The sequence below is a fragment of the Asterias amurensis genome, chromosome 6, assembly GCF_032118995.1.
Source record: "Asterias amurensis chromosome 6, ASM3211899v1".
NCBI lineage: Eukaryota > Metazoa > Echinodermata > Asteroidea > Forcipulatida > Asteriidae > Asterias > Asterias amurensis.
This window is the reverse complement of record NC_092653.1, coordinates 26,109,188-26,127,151: the sequence shown is the minus strand read 5'-3', so window position 1 is coordinate 26,127,151 and position 17,964 is coordinate 26,109,188. Positions and strand designations below refer to the sequence as shown.

The 17,964-nt window shown below is 36.3% G+C and overlaps 1 long non-coding RNA gene across 1 annotated transcript; it reads right to left on the bottom strand.

The window, feature by feature from the left end:
• Positions 1–3,961: 3,961 nt before the first annotated feature.
• Positions 3,962–17,507, bottom strand: LOC139938128 (uncharacterized). The gene is made up of 3 exons (XR_011786115.1): positions 17,470–17,507; positions 15,320–15,567; positions 3,962–14,423 (listed from the first exon to the last, which is right to left on the bottom strand). It is a non-coding gene; the product is annotated as an uncharacterized lncRNA (long non-coding RNA).
• Positions 17,508–17,964: the final 457 nt, after the last annotated feature.

Sequence of the window (17,964 nt, the reverse complement as noted above, 5' to 3'; positions counted from 1 at the left end):
AAACAAACCAGGGCTAGAAATCAATCACCCATTATACTATTGTTGGTTGATCTGTCATGAAGGAACGTTAAGTGATAGCTTTTAAATATTGCTTGTCATGTTACAGCGATCTATCAAAACTTACATCCATGGCCAATCAAAATTATTAGCCCTTTTTAATCACAAATGTGATGGGCAGAGCAGCATTGCCAATGGCATGTACAGACTGCTCTTGCTGTTGATAAAGTCAACCTTTTTGAGGCCAAGTTGATGTTTCAAATACAAGGCACAACTGAACAGTGTAATCTGTTTGTACACAGATGATGAAACATTGCCACCTCAGATCACCTGAGCATTGAACAGAAAGTTCATTCTCATATCAGCAAAAACAATAAGGTTAATTTCGTAAGGGCAAAGCAACGCCAATAAAGATAAGTTATTTTTTAAACAGAAGGCATCATTAAAGCGTTCAATCTGTGCACAGATAATGAAACGATGCCAAATCAAGTCATCCGAGCAATGACCTGACAGTTTAACATCTAATGAATCAACGTTAATCAGACAGTTGTTTCAATTACGAGGCATCACCGGTGTCCTTCCACTGGACACAGCATTTTGTCTGAATTGTTGTGTAAACCGGTTCCATCGGAACCACACATACTAAAAAGAGAGATCTTTACCAAATATTGATCTCACAAGTATCCTTACTTATCACCAATGACACCTATTTGTACACAGATGGTGAAATTGCACAAATGCAAAGTCTTAGTGTCACTAGTATGCAATAACAAACTTTTTTACAAAAACAAGTTGCTTTGCCCAACAAGATTGATAAGAAAGGTCTGAAACACTTCTGGTATTGTTGATTGTGAATGTAAGGGAAGGTACAAGCTACGACCAAAAAGGTCACAAAGTTCAATAACCTTAGTTAAAGGAAACATTTTTTGCTAAAACTACAAAGAGTTGTTGGACGACACCTTTTTGTAACACATGAAAAACCAGCATGTATTGTTTCTCACAAAACTAAAAAATACTTGTGTTTTTCATCTCTAAAAGTTGTCTAACAGTTTCAACTAAATTTGTTATGCTTTTAAACATTTTGGCGCAAGAAACACTTGCGCTTTTCATCTCTAAAAGAGTTCCATAATAAATGCAAGAAAAACTTGTGTTTTTCATCTCTAAAAGTTGTCTAACAGTTTCAACTAAATTTGTTATGCTTTTAAACATTTTGGCGCAAGAAAAACTTGTGCTTTTCATCTCTAAAGAGTTGCATAATTTCTACCAAACTTCAAACTGTTTGAGCATTTTAAACACAAGAAAAACTTGTGCTTTTTATCTCTAAAACCTGGCTAACAGTTTCAACTAAATAATTGTTCTGCTTTTTGAGCAATTTGGCGCAAGAAAAACTTGTGCTTTTCATCTCTAAAAGAGTTGCACAATTTCTACCAAATTTCAAACTGTTTGAGTATTTTAAACGCAAGAAAAACTCTCTAAAAGAGATTTATAAAAAAGGTCACAAAGAAACTGTTACAATTTTTATTAAACTTGTTAGACAACTTAAGCTCCTTGAAAAATAGTACCTTCCCTTTAAGTCAACATACCAAAATAGTGCTGCAACTTGTATTGAAATAGAAAGCAGATGCACTATGGGTTATTTATTGGGGGGGGGGGGGGGTATTAGGGTTGGGGGGGGGTATTAGGGTTGGGGGGGGGACTTGATATATGGGGAGGGTAAGGACATAGAGGGCAGCAGAGTTTGAAATAAAGACTAAGTATACACAAATGTTCATGTCTCTTGTTATTTATTCATATGTACTCATGAATATTCATAAATTTGACCTTTGAACTTTGACCTTTAAAAATAAACTAAAAAAAAGGAGTGGCACCCCAGTGTATGCAAGCCCCCCCTGGTACCCGCACAAGTTTGTTCCCCGCCCACAAGTGTCGGCAGACTAAGTCAGTGAGTGCCCTCCATCAACACCAACCAGTGAGTGGCTTACTGCAATGTGTTCAGCAGTCCCCAATCTAAGTCTGTGTGGCCAAAGCCCCCCAATATTGACTGTAACAGGGAAGGATCTAATGAGCTCTAATAATCAGTTTACTTTACCATAGAGTCGGATGTAGTCTATCTACGACTCCCGACATTGCCCATGGAGAAAGCGCCATCAACGCCTACTCTGAAATCATCCACTGTAAAATTAAATTAGTTGCGTCATGGGTTTGATTCAAATCATGTAAAGTATAAACAAATGGACATCATTTTTGCGAGTTTCTCTGACCATCTTGCGATTTTTAGACCTCTATCCTTACAGCAATACCAATCATGTTTCAAATGTCTGTAATTAATTTCTCTGCTCTTTGATACTAGACTTAAGGGGGGGGAGCACGTTAAGCATACATGTAAGCTACCATTTTATGCTTTGAAAGTACATGGAAACAAATTTTCAAATAAGGTAGCAACCCACAGTTTAATGTGCATGATACCTAATTAAAATTTATTGATGACTAAAAGATCTTATTGTTGTTTTAAAGCCATGCTTTTAAACCAATGTGGTTTCTGTGCATGTTAAGAATTCACTTGGGGTTGAAAAGCGTATTTATAAGTATTTATATGCGTTATAATTAATTCTGTTTTTCAGTGTATACTTCATGAGCACAAACAGCAACTATTGAGTGTGTAAGATTATTGTCTCTTATTAATCGTAAGATTTGTTCAAAAATTATTCGCGACATTAAACAACTTGTAAGGAGAAACGGTTCATGATCAAAATGAACAGTATTTTGTATTCTTCTAAAAGGCGTATTTAAGTTCTCCAATAGTATGCTTACTTTCTTAGGAAGTCAATGAATCTATTAGTGATGTTTTTAGTTTTGGGACGAGTTCCACTAGAAGTTAAGAGGTAATTGTGGTTATCTACGAGACATATAAACTTCTTCAAAAGTATGCTTACTTTTGTAGGGAGTCAATGAATGAATAACGAGTTCCACTGGAAGTTTAGAGATATTGCTTAGCTACAGTTCAAAAACAGGACTTTGCCATTCGTTAAAGTTATTGTCATTAGGTATATTTTTAAGCTAGAAAGATGTTCCGCTAAGTCAAATTGTTGCCAGTAAGATAAAAATATCACAACAAAGTTTGAAGTTCCTTATTTTGTGCATCCTTTTTGAGGCAATTATTTAGATTATTAATGGAATAGTTTCGGAGATTTTGCAATAAAAGATGTGCTTTTAAATCTTAACACTTCTAAATTGAACTGATAATTTGTGTGTGTGTGTGTATAAAATGCCAGAGTTAAATACCAGTACTGATTTAACTTGTAGCTAGGTTGGGGTCCCACATAACATGAAGGGTTTGGGGTGATGCCAAACTCTTCTGCTACTCAAAAACAATGTAAGGCACTCAAATTCATTTGCGCCCAATGTGTTTGTTGCAAACATGCAAACGTCAGGCAAACTTAAGTTGAAAGTCTGTATTTTATTCACATTTATTTGTGTCAGTTTATGAATCTTGATAGTTTGAAGGTAGAACAAAGAGCTTTTTACGCTGTGTCCTTGTTCCAACATACATGTTACACTGCTATGTAACGTATGTTATGGACGTTACATACATGTACCTTATTCATACATGAGATGATTAACGTACCAAGATAACTACTTGTACATGACTAAAATTACTTAAACAACAGATCACAATTTATGCTTTCATTTATGCCTTATGGCAATTTTTCTCCATTTGGACGTCACTGGATCAAGTTTCCTGTTTTGTTTGCATGCCCTTACATGTTTTTGAGTAGCACATCTGTAATGTATTCCTGGTGTGCCACTATTTGGCACCATTTGTGGCTGTATTTATTGACGAGTGGTGGCAACTGGCGGACCCAATGAAGATTCAACACCTTGGTTGAATCTCCCCCTATTCAATGTCTGGGGCACTCTGTGCCGGAAAGTCCTGCCTCCTTCAAATAGGCCTCTACCTATTTCCTTTTAGTGTGTGTGTGTGGGGGGGGGGGGTACAATATTTCCCCTTATCAAATTCTCATATTTTTTCTCTTTCAGATTGGGTTTCTTGTTTGTTCCAACTAGAACAACTGTTTCCAAATGCTTGTTTCGTTTTGCAACTACTTGCACATGCCAATATTTTTGTTCTGGCCAATATTTGCAGCTCTGGTTTAATTATCGTAATCTGTACTGTGTATTGCAATACATGGTACAAATAACCAAGATGACAAGCTGGTGTCTTGCACAAACTTTTCTAAACATTGTGCATTAACCATGGTTAAGTAAAACTTTGGTTTGGTGTACTACTATATCGTCACATCGGTGCAAAAACATTGTATCTCCTTAAGTAGCATTAACAATTCACGCAAGTTTGAACGTTTTAAAAATCTCACTTAAAAGAACCAGGATGTACCAACAAAACCAAAAGGCGCCAAGATACAACAAATTTATCATGTGTTTGCGCGCGAGATGAATTTTTACAATTGAGATGTTCTGTTGTTGCACTGACTGACAAGGATATTTGTAACATAATCATCCAAATAATATGTCAAGTTAAAACAATTGTTTCTGTCAACATTAAAACATGCATCGGTAGTTGCATCACTATTTCCCTTTTTAGATCTGCCAAACCTACCCCCCCCCCTTCTTTCTCAAGACAGGACCTCCGGCAAATTTAACCCCCTCTGTTTTTTTTTACCTTGGATCCGCCCCTTTTTAGTCTGCCCCTCGGTAGTCAGGGATACTAATGGTGCCTTTGATCGATACAGGGTTTGCCAGTCCCGCCTTCTGATTTGTCCATGGTAAGATTAATTGATGTTTTATGAATTCATGTACTGTACACATTACTATACATCCTCATGTGTATCGGAGTATGCTGTATGCATAACCACTATACACTAAGCTCACATGCAAACCTAGAAGCAGGCCCTGGGCAAAAGCTACACTATAACAAAGTTTCCATACTATTTGTTGATCTAAGTTCAACAAAGAATCCTATATTCCTATACTTTTCATTAGAAACATAAACATGTTTGTTTTGTTTCATCATGAGCTGCTTAAATTTATAATTTATTTCCTTATGAGACCATGCAAGTCCTGCCCTTATTCAAACTTTTGGCTCCATGTTACATTATGTTTCCTTCATTAGTCACCAACTTTGTTTTTTTCAAGGGGGTAAAGAGAAAACTACACACACATTTCTGAACAGTGTTTTAAATTTTTCTCTGGAGCCAATTGGAGAACTTATTACAAACAGCGTATCAGCTGCTTCACATGTTTAGAGCAAATTATGCCGGGACTCAAGGTTTTCAAAATCCAGGGTTCCCAAAATGTTTTGGGAGAGATTCCTAAGAGAGCTATTTTCCACATTGAATTATGTCAACTAATTACTGTCTCTAACCACTGACTTATCTTGTTATTTCAAGCGAGAGTCTCAACTTTTGCTTTTTACTACATGTTCTATCAAATATAACCGATTCCTGCCTAAAATTATAGAATTTCCCAGGGCCTGCTCTAAGTTGTAATTGTATGCTACCCATTGTCTACATAGTTACATTCTATAGCAACGCAATTCAAACCGTATCTTGTTACTGTACCATAGACTTTGAGTAGCTTCCTACATGCTGGACGATCTATCCTACACTCATTTAAATTGCATTCTATTGGAATCACTGTTTGATCATTTAGAAGACTGTTTATTACTTTTATTCTGGTGTCTAAAGCACACTTAAAACACAACAAACCAGATTTGTTGTCATATTTGCCTACCTAGAGCATAAAATGAATCAAATATCTTGTTTTTGCTGCCACCAACGTAAGGATGATAAAAGAACTACTAGTGCTTGTATTATCCCCATCTGCATGTTTTTAAAACTTCCATGGTGCCTGTAGTCTTGCTAAATTATCATTTTGTTTTCTTTCTGGAAAACCTCTCAACTAAATTCCTTCTCTGAAACTTGATCTCTGTATCACTATCATACCTAGTGTGGGTTTTATGTACTGAGCATTTTCCTGATTGTGCTTAAAACTATTATTGAAATATCATAATCATCAGGGAATAGCCTGGTAGGATTTGGACCCACAACCTTGTGAATGCAAGTCTTATTTATCCAGTAGGATAATATTGAATAGCAAGTATCAACTTAACAATCCTAAGTGAGCTATTTCTACTTCTCATCTACCTTGTTAACTTCAAAGCTATACCACCCACAACCTGCTTGATGACAAGGACTTCAACTAAATTGTGCAGAACTAAAAGAAAGTCACAAGCTACATGTTACTGAAGGTGAGTCCTATACAGGCAGTATTAAGTACCATCATCTACCATATTTAACTGGCTGTAGTTTTCCTATTTTCATCAGCGAATCCAATCTAATTGTTACTGACCTGATAAATTATCACTGTCTGTCTTGTTACTAAAGTACAACAAGTGGCTAGTTATGAATATTAGAATGTCTGAATAAAGGCTGTATACACCATTGGTATTGAGTCGCCACAAACATCCCCTAATCCCTCTATGTTATGTTTTAAGATTTTACAAGGAATTCTCAAGTTTGACGCACAGCATTGCTCAGAATTCAATTCATTTCTGTGTTTGATATGGTTCTACATTGCACTTAAAAGAAAACATTTCCCCTTTGAGTGTGTGAGAGTGTGATCTTTCCTTGACTCCACTAACATAAAAACCCATCATAATTTAAAGCTTTTACAGGCTGCCTTTCTAATGAGTTCTTGGAATATTTCTATGAGATAAAGAAATTTGGCTTCAACATCAAATACTGTGCTGTTTCAAATCTATGAAGATTTGTAATTATTTCTTTTGCAGGTTTATGAGTTACTGGACTATTTCTGTTTGTTCAAGCTACTCAGCTTCAAAATTACAAACTGATAATCAATCATTTTTCCCTTGAAAAACATTTAACAGATACTGTTTGAGCAGTGATCTTTCTCTCTTGAAAACTGTTGTGGTGTTCCTTTCTGATTTGGCAAAGACCAATGGTGTATACAGCCCTAAAATGCATAGAGCTTAGTTGATAGTCTTCAATCAAAGGATATTGACCTATTGTCATTTATCTGTGCGTCTTGATTATGACCAGGCTGGTCTAAGACAGAGGGACATTCCCAAGTCTAGACCATGTGACACAAGCTTACATTTCTTAGGCCCTCTATACAACTCTTGCTATAGACCTTATGCACATAACATTATTTGAGTAGAGTCCCCTCAGCTAGAGGTCAACAGAAGGTTGCTCATATTGGCCCATTCTGTGAGCCATACATAGATGTGTGTTTTCTATTGTTTCATCATTGCTTTACCTCTCAGATGTTAGGACGTTACTGCATAAGGTCATTGCTGAGCACAGGTTGTTGTTTTCATAGAAAGAAGTTGCACAGTTTGAGCTTTATGATTTGCACTTCAGTTACAAACACTTAGATAATAGGGTATGTTTACCTTTAGATTTTTCAGTTGTCTAGAAGATTTAAAGCAAAAATCTTACAATGTTGCCATCCACTAAAACCTGGACTTATTTTTACTGACAATTGGTGTCTAAGATCATGTCATCTATGATATATGACTGCTTTAATATGGTACATGTGAATGCACTGTGCATACACTAACACTCTCATGTAGGCAAGTGGACATATATTTGTATGTTTTGATGTTCAATATTGTGCAAGCTGCTTAACGGACAATGTAAAGCTTTGTTAATGTACATGTTGATATGTACATCAACCTTTCATCTACTGTGTTCTATGTAAGACGCAAATTGTTTCCCTCGGAATATGGTCAAGATGCAAATGACAATAGGTCAATACCAACCTTGTTCCAGTTGTAATCCTCCCTACTTTATAAACATGGGACACTTCAAAATGTGGTTTGCAAGTTCATTTTGTCAGGTTTGACCTCAAGTATACATAGATGGTATTTTTATGACATTCCAGGATGGTAGACCAAGTAATCTATTGATAGATTGACTAGTGTTGGGAAGTAATCCAACTGTATCTACCAATCTCTTCTCTAGAGTTCTTCACCCAAACAATAATTGGTTATGGTCTTATCTTTGCAGAGAGCACACACAGTCCAAAGAGTCTACTCTTGCACCAGTAGGTGTGATACCATAAGAAGGTAGATTGATTCACACCCATACAGGAATTCCAATCATCGTTTCTTTGCAAACCACTCTAGTTAATATGGGCTGTTGGAGGGAACAAGGTTGGAACAATACCAAGCAGGGTTTTTATGATGTCCTGGAAGTCCTTCATCTTTAAAATTCTGACTTTGTGGGGAGAGTCAACCCTAGCAGTGTGCCATCCAGATAAGGTTGAGCCAAATGTTTAGTCATTTGTTTTAGTCATGAGTATGAGAAGCTCAGATAATTGTGAATTTATGAGATTCAGGAATTGATGTTGCTGAGATGACCAGGGGTAAGGCACTTTCAGCATCATATTGAGCTAACAATTGAGTCTTGTCTTTGTAATTTAATGAAACAAAAAGAGCGACAGTTTAGTTTAAATCTGCGACTATCTCTAAGATATTATATTTTTATCGTTGGCAGGGGTCTGGTTTTACACATCTTTTGATGACAGTTTTATACTTTTGTTTTAGCCTTGACAGCCCCTGTACAACTTGCAACTATTGTGTATGTCTAAAGATTTAAAATAAAATAAATAAATAAAGATGGTAGTGAAAAACAGATTATGTCTGGGGAAAAAAAGACAAACAAACACTTTGAAGGACTTCCAGGACATCTTTATCAAAATTACTGTGTATTTTTCAAGGTCCAACATGTTTCCATTTTGGAAAACAAGAGACCTTTGCTTAACTTTAAATTTAGACCAAATTTATCCTTCCAAACAGTGGTTTGGTCATTCAATGCCCACAAAAATTGAGTTAATCACTCAACCAGGCCTCATCAGAAACTTTTAGAAAGTTTGTGACCCTTCATGAGAATTTCAAGGCATGGCAGGATAGGATTGATAGTACATGTAGTTGAGTACATGTACTCTAGATAGACTCTACTCAAGTTGAACAGTTTCCCCAAGAGGAAATAATTAGCTGTTCATGGTTTGACTTCAGTTGCAAGCAAAAGTGATTTTGTTTGCATAATTTTGAGCTTGATTTGGTTTTTTTAAACTTCACAAAAAGCACTCACTATTCACAGAGTGTGATTTTACAAGGGCTCAGTGCCTGCTGCAGCCCATGATTTCTATCTTCTTGATTGGACTGGCATCTCATTCAATAACAACCAGCATCTGTCATGATGGTTTTTATTTCATCATTGTTTCTTTGTGAAAGATTCCATTAATTTCAAAAAAATATCAGCTGGTCTTTTCACTGCCGTAAACAACTGTTTCTTTTGAATAATTTCATGTGATTCAAAAGCAGGTTTTTGTCTGATGCCTAAAAGATTTGATTCGTAACCTTCAGATATGACCATGCCTTGATTCCATCTTTAAGGTTGTTACATTCTGGCTGTAACAATCCTCTTGTTGTTTCCATACAATCTTGTATTCCTAAGACCCTTAATGCTTGGTATTGCCTTTGATTGAAGACTATCTGTTATGCATACTACTCCTAGATACACATTATTGAGGATGTATAGTTACAGTACATGAATTCCAACTTCAATTAAAATGACCATGGACCTATCTGACAAGACTGGGACCCCCGTATCGGACACCAAAGTTTCCATGACTACGGGGGGACAGACCTCCACCACATCGCCCCATTTACAGCCCTAGTTATAGTATGGTGCTCTCCATCTACACACCAGGTCATTTTGTTTTACAGACGTTTGAAGAGTTTGGCATCCTATTTTATCCCCTATGTGGGACCTTGTGTTGCAGTCTAGCCGGAAAGGTCAATATTCAATTGTTGATTGATTACTTTCCAATTGTAAAGTAATATACCGGTTTAAAACTTCATTGTTTTATGACTGCAACACTCTATTAACAATTTTGTTATTTTTAGGGCTACAAGTTAAATACAGTTTAAAAGGCCTCTTTTGAAAGAATGGTTTTCAATCTTGGTTTTCTAACACACAACTTCATGACAACCAAAATAAGGCTGATGTCTAACATAGACTGGTGCCTCATAATATGGTGTCCTCTATACTGGTCAATTTTGAGTCTGTATGTCAGACAATGTTGACCTTTTTAAATTCTGTTCAGTGGAACAGTGCAGGAAACCTTTATCAGGTATTTTTATTCAAGCTGGTGCTTTTGGCAAAAGCTTTTTGAGTGAAAAGATTTAGCACAAGATAGTCGGTTTTAAATTCACCAACTTGTTTTGATCTAATCTCCTGTGAATGTTATCTTCACAATTGTGGACAAAATGTCTGTTTTATTTTATAGCTTTTTTTTAATCCTGTATAGCTTTGGAACTATTTGAACATCATAAAGATGTTCAGAATCCAATTTGTATTTCCATAATTGCCTCCTCTTAGGATTTGTTTTTGAAGTTTGATTTTAAACTTACATTTTCCTAGCATGACAAGGTTTAGATATTTTGTTGGCAACATCTTTTGCGCCGAGTCGTTAAAATGGCAATAATTTGAACTTAATTGGAGGTGGATTAGCACTCTAGAATTCCAGAGGCATTTCAGTTTTTTCAAAAAAAATCTTCAGATTGCAACTTTGTGCTTCATAGTTTCCTTTTTAATATTTTAAACTTTTTATTGTTTTCAGAACTTGTTGCTGCCTACTGACAAGTGCCTATTTAATGATCATGACATGACCTACAGCAATTCTTAAGAACTGATTTTGTGTTTTCCAAAAGGTAATGGCATTTTCTGATTTCATTTCATGTACTAGCTAAGATGAAATTGCCTATTTATTCATCAGAATTATTCTAGATAGTGTAGTTTATTACTATTTGTGCTCATGAAGTAGATTTGTTTGTTGTATTTCTCTTGAGGAACATTTTCTAAGTAGTTGAATTAAATCATGCACTAGTTTCTTTGGGCTTTTTAGATTTTCAGGTTTTAGATCAGGTAAATGTTTGAATCTCATTTTTAGAGATAAAAAGTGATTTGGGGGTTGAATATATAATGCAGAGCAGAGAGAATAAGATGGAGACATTATCTACATGATTTGGCAAGCTGAGGTAGTGACTGTTATCACACAGATGTCAGAACCACTCTAAATGTGCACCATAGGTTCATATTTCACCGTCATTGATCGTATACTCATGAGACAACTCCAAGTCCAGACGTTACAGTGAGAATTTCAGAGTAGGTGTTGAAGGTGTTCTGTCCATGCACAATGCTTGGAGTAGTAGTAGACACATCGTCCTCTATGGAAAGAACTGGTTATTAAAGTTCAAAAGACCCTACCATGTTGTAGCCACATTTGGGTCCTTGATTCATCCAGACTACATGACCGGGAAAGATGACACATCACAAAACAGCCGAACGCCAGTTAAATGCAGACAGAGGGCAACCCACCGACCAGCCTGCCGACACCTGAGGGCAGGGAACACTCGTGCGAGTACCAGGATGGCTTGCATGCACCAGGGTGCCAAAAAGGGGAGGGGATACATTCATGAGCTGTTGGTAGAACACAGTTAAATGTTTCATTAGTAACACTGCATTGGATTTCATTGAAAAATTTGAAAAAGTGGAATGTTGCATATGGAAATTGGAGAGTAAAAGGAAGATCCAGAATTTAAAAAAAAAGTTTTGGCAATCATTTTGAAATGCAGTAAATATGAAACAATCTTAGGGTACAAGACTGGTTAACACAAGAACTGCCATAATATGAAACATTTTGGATAGCAAACTTGGTAAAGTACAACTCGATGTCTTCTTAGTCAAATGTGAGGAGGGCCCTGCTAGTTTCAGTGACCATCTCACTACCTTTTACCAATATCCCAATCTCACTGCAAAGATTGGCCATAATGGAAAGACAAATCATAAAGTGTGTGTCATTTAGGGGTTTTCCCCTAACCACTAGGCTACAAGTGTCAAGAATGCATAGTTTGTATATGTAGATGGAGTCATCATGCATTTGGGAGAGTGCTGCATTCTTGTCAATTGACGCTTTTTCCAGCTGGAATCAGCGTCAATAATTGTTAATGTAAGTACCACATCTTAACGCAATAAGTAATTCAAGATTTTTTTCACTTTTCAAAAATATTGAATTTTGTGTTTTTCATACAGATTTGTATTTAAAACGCTGTGAAAAACTGAGAGTTCCTTTCGTATCCTTCTCATTCTGACCTGTCATCTGACAAAATCAGTAGAGTAATTAAAGAGAGTATTACTTGTAACAATGTATAGGAGCATGTATGAACACTGTCACATCAGCAGATACAACTAGTGTACATGCATTTAAATACTTTGTGGTTTCAGAAATGTGGACAGTTCATGTATCACCAATCTTGTATCCAGCTACCAACATGCACTCTTTGTGTTTCCCCTTTGACTATTAATTTAAATACATAAACCATTAAGGTACAGCATTGGTTACAATAACAATACTAAATTTGAATTCAAACAATAGTTTTATAAGAGAGATCACTTGAAAAGGAAATACCTGGGTTTCATGGAATAAATACTTCAGATGTTTTCTGAAAATGGCAAGAGAATCGCCAACCCTTGTGTCAAAGGGAATGATGTTCCATAGTTTTGGACTCACTTTTGAAATGATCTAGTGTTATCTGGCAAAAGTGGTAGTTTTAAAGATACAATGTTTGTCATCAAAAGTTGAACCTGTCCAAAAACAAATCTGCTTTGTAAATTTGTTTTTAGTAAAAGTTGTTTCTATTTCTATTTATTGTAATGGGTATTGGTAACTTATCTCAAAAGTGTACGCCTGTAGATTGGTGTCAAGAAAAAGAAAACAAAACAGTTTTAAAACTTGTGTATGTTTATATTGGAGATTGGTTTTGGATAATAATTTCAAAAAGTATTTTGCCTTAAAATATTTGAGTATATCATTAATCAATTACAGACTGATTTTGGTATGTAGTTCATTAAAAAGCTAAATCTTAACTAAAGTAACCAATGCTGTACCATTTATCTTATACATACCACATGCTTACAATAAGATGGATCTTGAGCAATGCATGGCATTTCCCGCAAGTTTACATTTTGTACCAGATTTTCAACTTAAAAAGCTAAAATTTGATAAAAGACAACAGCTGAAAAATTGTGAGTTGCTCCCCTTTTCCCCAAACAAAAAACTGAAACAACTTTTCATACTTTTTCATAATATTATGCAAGATTGTATGTTTTTTTCCTGTTTAACCTGTGTACACTTTTTGTGCAGCAAGAAGTCTATGCTCAAGACCTATTTGTTAACATGTGGTCACAAGTCTTAGTACTATTTAAGCCCCTCACAATAACTGCTTGTATCAAATAATGTACTTGGTATTTTGCATCAGTCAGCTTTCAAATGTACCACTTTCGGGAAAAGTGAAATCGTTTAAGTGTATTTGGTCTTGGTATAAATTGATTTTTTGTCAATTAGTGGTACCTTTTAAAAAATAGAATTGACATATAAACATGTTGCTCATTTATTAGTTCTATGGTTTTATGTTGACCTTTTTGTCAACCATCGGATTTTGAACTGCCTTTTTTAAGGAGTAGAATTGTTTGAGCACATGTAATGCTAATTTTGTGTACTTCAGGGTTGAATCTTTAAATTTGTTGGTTTTACGTTTTAGGACATTGCAGTAAAACATCCAAACTTGTCCTTACAACTTATATCATTGGATTTGATATTCATCAGATAGGATAATTTGTCCTTCATTGCATCTTCTTAAATATAACCTTTTACTATTTTTTGTGAGGGGCTAATAAAATTCATACAAAGTAAATAATTCAAAATGATCCTGTTCAATTCCTCCAGATGAATGTCCATATTCTGCTTCATTATGACCCGAGGTGACCTCATGTCACTCTGAGGTCAAAGAGTTATCTATAATTAATGTTCTGCATCTCCACACAAAGAGCAAAGTCTCATATCATGTCATCATGGTGTCACTTAAGTGTTCCATTAATTGATGACATATAATACTTGGCCTAAAGAAGCCAAGAAGTCATTCACAGATTGGTAGTATCAACAAAGAAACGTTCCATGCTTTTAACACTGTTTGAACACTGGTTGGATTTCCAAGAGTCTTTGTAGAAATCACCTCCTCTGTCAACTGCCATCTCAGTCTGATGGCCAAGATCCTTAGTTTAGTGTTTGTCTGCAGTGTCAAGAAATGTTCCAGCATTGACATCTTGTAGATCCCTACTTCCCTGGGTTGGTAAAACCAAACAGTAGTTCATGGTGAGTGTTATCAATGAGAGGTGAACAGACATCAAAGCGATCCAGTTACATGTAGTCGCCCTGTAGTCACATCATTTTCTGAGTTGAAACAACACGCAGTAGTTCATGGCAAGGCGCTGGGTGAACAGACATCGAAGAGCTTCAGTTAAGGTTGTGTTGGAAACTTCACACTAAACACAAGAAAGGAGAGGTCATAAGTATTAACCTTTTATGTGATGTTCATGTAATGAGACTTCACACATTTTGTTTTTATGAGGAAGGGCTTACTTCAATTAGGCCAAATCCCTTGTCCACTGAAAGGTGCACAGATTCTATGAGACAATCTAGATCTTATTTAAAGGCCGGCTACAGAATGCTCAGATATATTAGTTGTTACATTTCTGTAATAGATGTCCCAGTAAATAGGAAACAGAAAAAAAAATAATAATGAGTCTCTTACCTTATGCTAAAACATGGTAAAAATGTTTTTTCTCCGAAACACTCCAAGCCAAATTCTGAAAAACGTGAGGTCAAACAAACCCACACAACAAAGGAATTGTGACTTCATCAGCGCTATTTGATGTGGAAAATAGCGCCCTCAATTGGCCAAAGCTGGAGAACTGTGCAAAAACGCTATTGGGAAAACGCACCAATGACGTCAAAGGGTCATTGTGGGACTCTCGGCTGAAAAAGCCATGCTGAGAGGTGCAATTTTTACTTGAATTATTTATTACTAAATGCAAACTTTGAGAATAAAATTTATTAACAGGTATCTAGGATGTCTTTTTGGCCATAAAAAGGTAATAGTTCAAACAGAACAACTCTGTTTTTCTTAACATTTCTGATTAAAAATAGATTGTGCTTGTTTTAAATAAAATAAATCAAAATAAATCAAAACCCTTTAATGGTGTCCTTTGCATTGCTGACCATTGTGGGGTTCTCATTTGACTGTAAGCAGAGAGAAACCCTTAGTTTTAAATTTAGTCACTTGGTCCGTAGTCGTTTACATATTTTAAGCATTCAGAGCAGTCTCTACTGTACTTGAGTTCAATCTGAGTTTTAAGTGCAGTATACATTTTGTACCTACCTCCCGAGTTTGTGTCATGAGCAGTTCATCTTGGCCATCATTAGAATCTACCACTCGATGTACTCCTCCATGGTTTGATCATTTCAAATAGCAGTAGATGTTAGGAATCTGTCTGGGTCCAATAGTGCCAAGGAGTTCATTGTATTTCTATGATGCCTCTACATCTTCAGTTTACTGTCACATGTTGCTTGTATGTTGAGTCCACCTCATGATGCTTAGTGTGTCATGAGGAATGTTGAAAAGTCAATCTAAAAGAAAAGAAAATAAACAAGTTGAGTTTCTATGGATTAGTACCCTCACATACAAGCAATGATGAGTCATGAGAATAAAACGTAGCAAAAACATAGAAATAGCTTCATCAAAAGAGTTTTGAATTTCAAACTTAAGACTGAACCAGGCTTCGACCTCTACAGCAGCCACCAGCGGCCAGTGCCGCGATGCCCCAGTAAATTGCTGTGAAGCCCTTTTAAAAATCACTTGGCCGTTGTGTCCTTTCCAATTGATTCCATAACATTATTTATTCAAAAATGTTATTTAATGTTAACATTGTGACCCATTTAATTTATATGGAGGTAAAATTCGGAACGTACGATCCCGCACACTAGTTTTCACAATGCTGCTTCTGTGCAACAAAAAATGTGTCGAGAACGTGGCATGGTAACCATATCAACAAAGTTGAGCTGTTTACTACTAAAAACGCAGCACCAGACTACTCCAATGTATAAACTCGCTACAAGTCCCTACACTAAATTACGCATTTTCGCACGGATTTTGTCTATTGAGATCTGTATTTGTAGCGGATGGGGCGGGGACGCGCGCGGCCGGAGGCTGGATACAGTCTATGTTTTCCCCCTGGCTATTTCGCTGGTGTCCAAGGCTTGTACTGGATTAATGTTTGTGACCCACCACTACCAGTGATCTGCCTGCCTTGCGACTTTGTTTTCATTGCTAAACACACGTGTTTGTGTACACACAACAAGCGTGGAATTGTAAAAGGTCAATATCGGATTATATGGAGGTAACGGCAGAGCCCTAATTTTGGAAATCATCATACTCCATCAAGTTCATTATTGATGAATCAGCATGCCATCCCACAAAATATGCAAAAAAAAGCAGGAAGGCGAAAGGGCTGGAGTGGCAGCAAAGTGGCAACTTTAGAAGCATTTTTTAATTAGGTGCGTTTGTTTACATTTTGATAGTATTTATTTAGCGCAGTCTATCGTGGCATAAACGCCGGCATGCACAATACAACTTACAACTTTAGCTAAATGCTTGCTATGCCAATTATTTTGTGCTAAGGGGTTGGGGGTTCGTTTTTAATTCTCATTATCATTATAAATATAAAAAAAGGAAAAAAATATATATATATATTTTTCCAAATCATCGGATTTAGCTGAGCCTCCGGGTTTTTGGCGCGGGGTGGGTGGGGCTCGTTTGTCTCGCAGAGTTGGGGTAGTGGTGAGCCAGAGACTAATTGATCTGTTTTCTTTAGATTAGCACGCAGAGAATTAATTTTCTTATTTTTTTTTCTGTATGATTTTTTCAACAATTCTGTGTTCTGGAGCAATTATTTGTTTTCAGATGACCAGAAGGGAGTTTAATTAAGTCGATGAATAAGGGGAGGGGGTAAAATGGGGTAAGTTAATTACTGGGGTAATAGTTTGAAAAAAAACAAAAAAAGATCGACAGTTTAATAATTGGGTTGATATTTAACGATGGATAACTTTCCGTATGGCGCCACCACTTTTTCACTCATTTTTACAAAAAGGGATATATCAATCAGGTAAATTAGATACTATATTATTTTATTTCAAATGAAAAAGTGGTGGCGCCCGTACGGAAACTTTTGGCTTTAAAGATTCATTTGATATCTCTAGAAAAAAACAAAAATACTTTGAAAGTATGGGTCGGAAATTGAAACAGCATGGCTGCAGTGTAACGTGTGTAACGTAGGCTATACGGCGTGGGTAACATCGCCATTTTAAAAAGTGAATCCGCGCATACCTAAAAAATAAACTCATAATTTGTTGAAGTATTACAACCTATGCAAAGATCAGTTGAATTTTTCAAATGAGAAATACCTGAAGATATGTTCGATTCGTTTAGAAGAAGGAAGAGTGGTGGTTAATGAAGAAATAATTGACATTTACCTCGGCCTCAAATTGCTCACTCCGCATCGATACTCGCCTCGTCGTTGGAAATAGTCTGGCGCGCGAAGAACAGACCCAATGATACCGATTTCCGAATAATAGAAGTAACCGAAACACAAGCCGGTTACCAAAGTCGATATTTTCAAGAACACTAAATTTTGAAAACATAACGCTAATCGATAGGCGAAAGTAGCATAAAGATAACAAGACATGGAATCGATTCTAGGCAAAAATCGACCCTTTTTTGTTTTGGAAAGGAATATTAATGAGAAAGCCCACGTCTTCTGCTAGGCAGCAATGAGCAGGGTACCAGTCACAACAAATTGTACATCTCACGTAATAGTTTGACTGGTAACCTTATTCTGGTAAGCAGTTGGTTGTGCTTTTAGGTACGAAAGTGCACATACCTCGTTATTGCGCCCTCTTGTGATCAACACGGCTGTTTCAAAACAATTTCAATAAGTCTTGGAACTCTCGAGTATTCATTATTCCAGC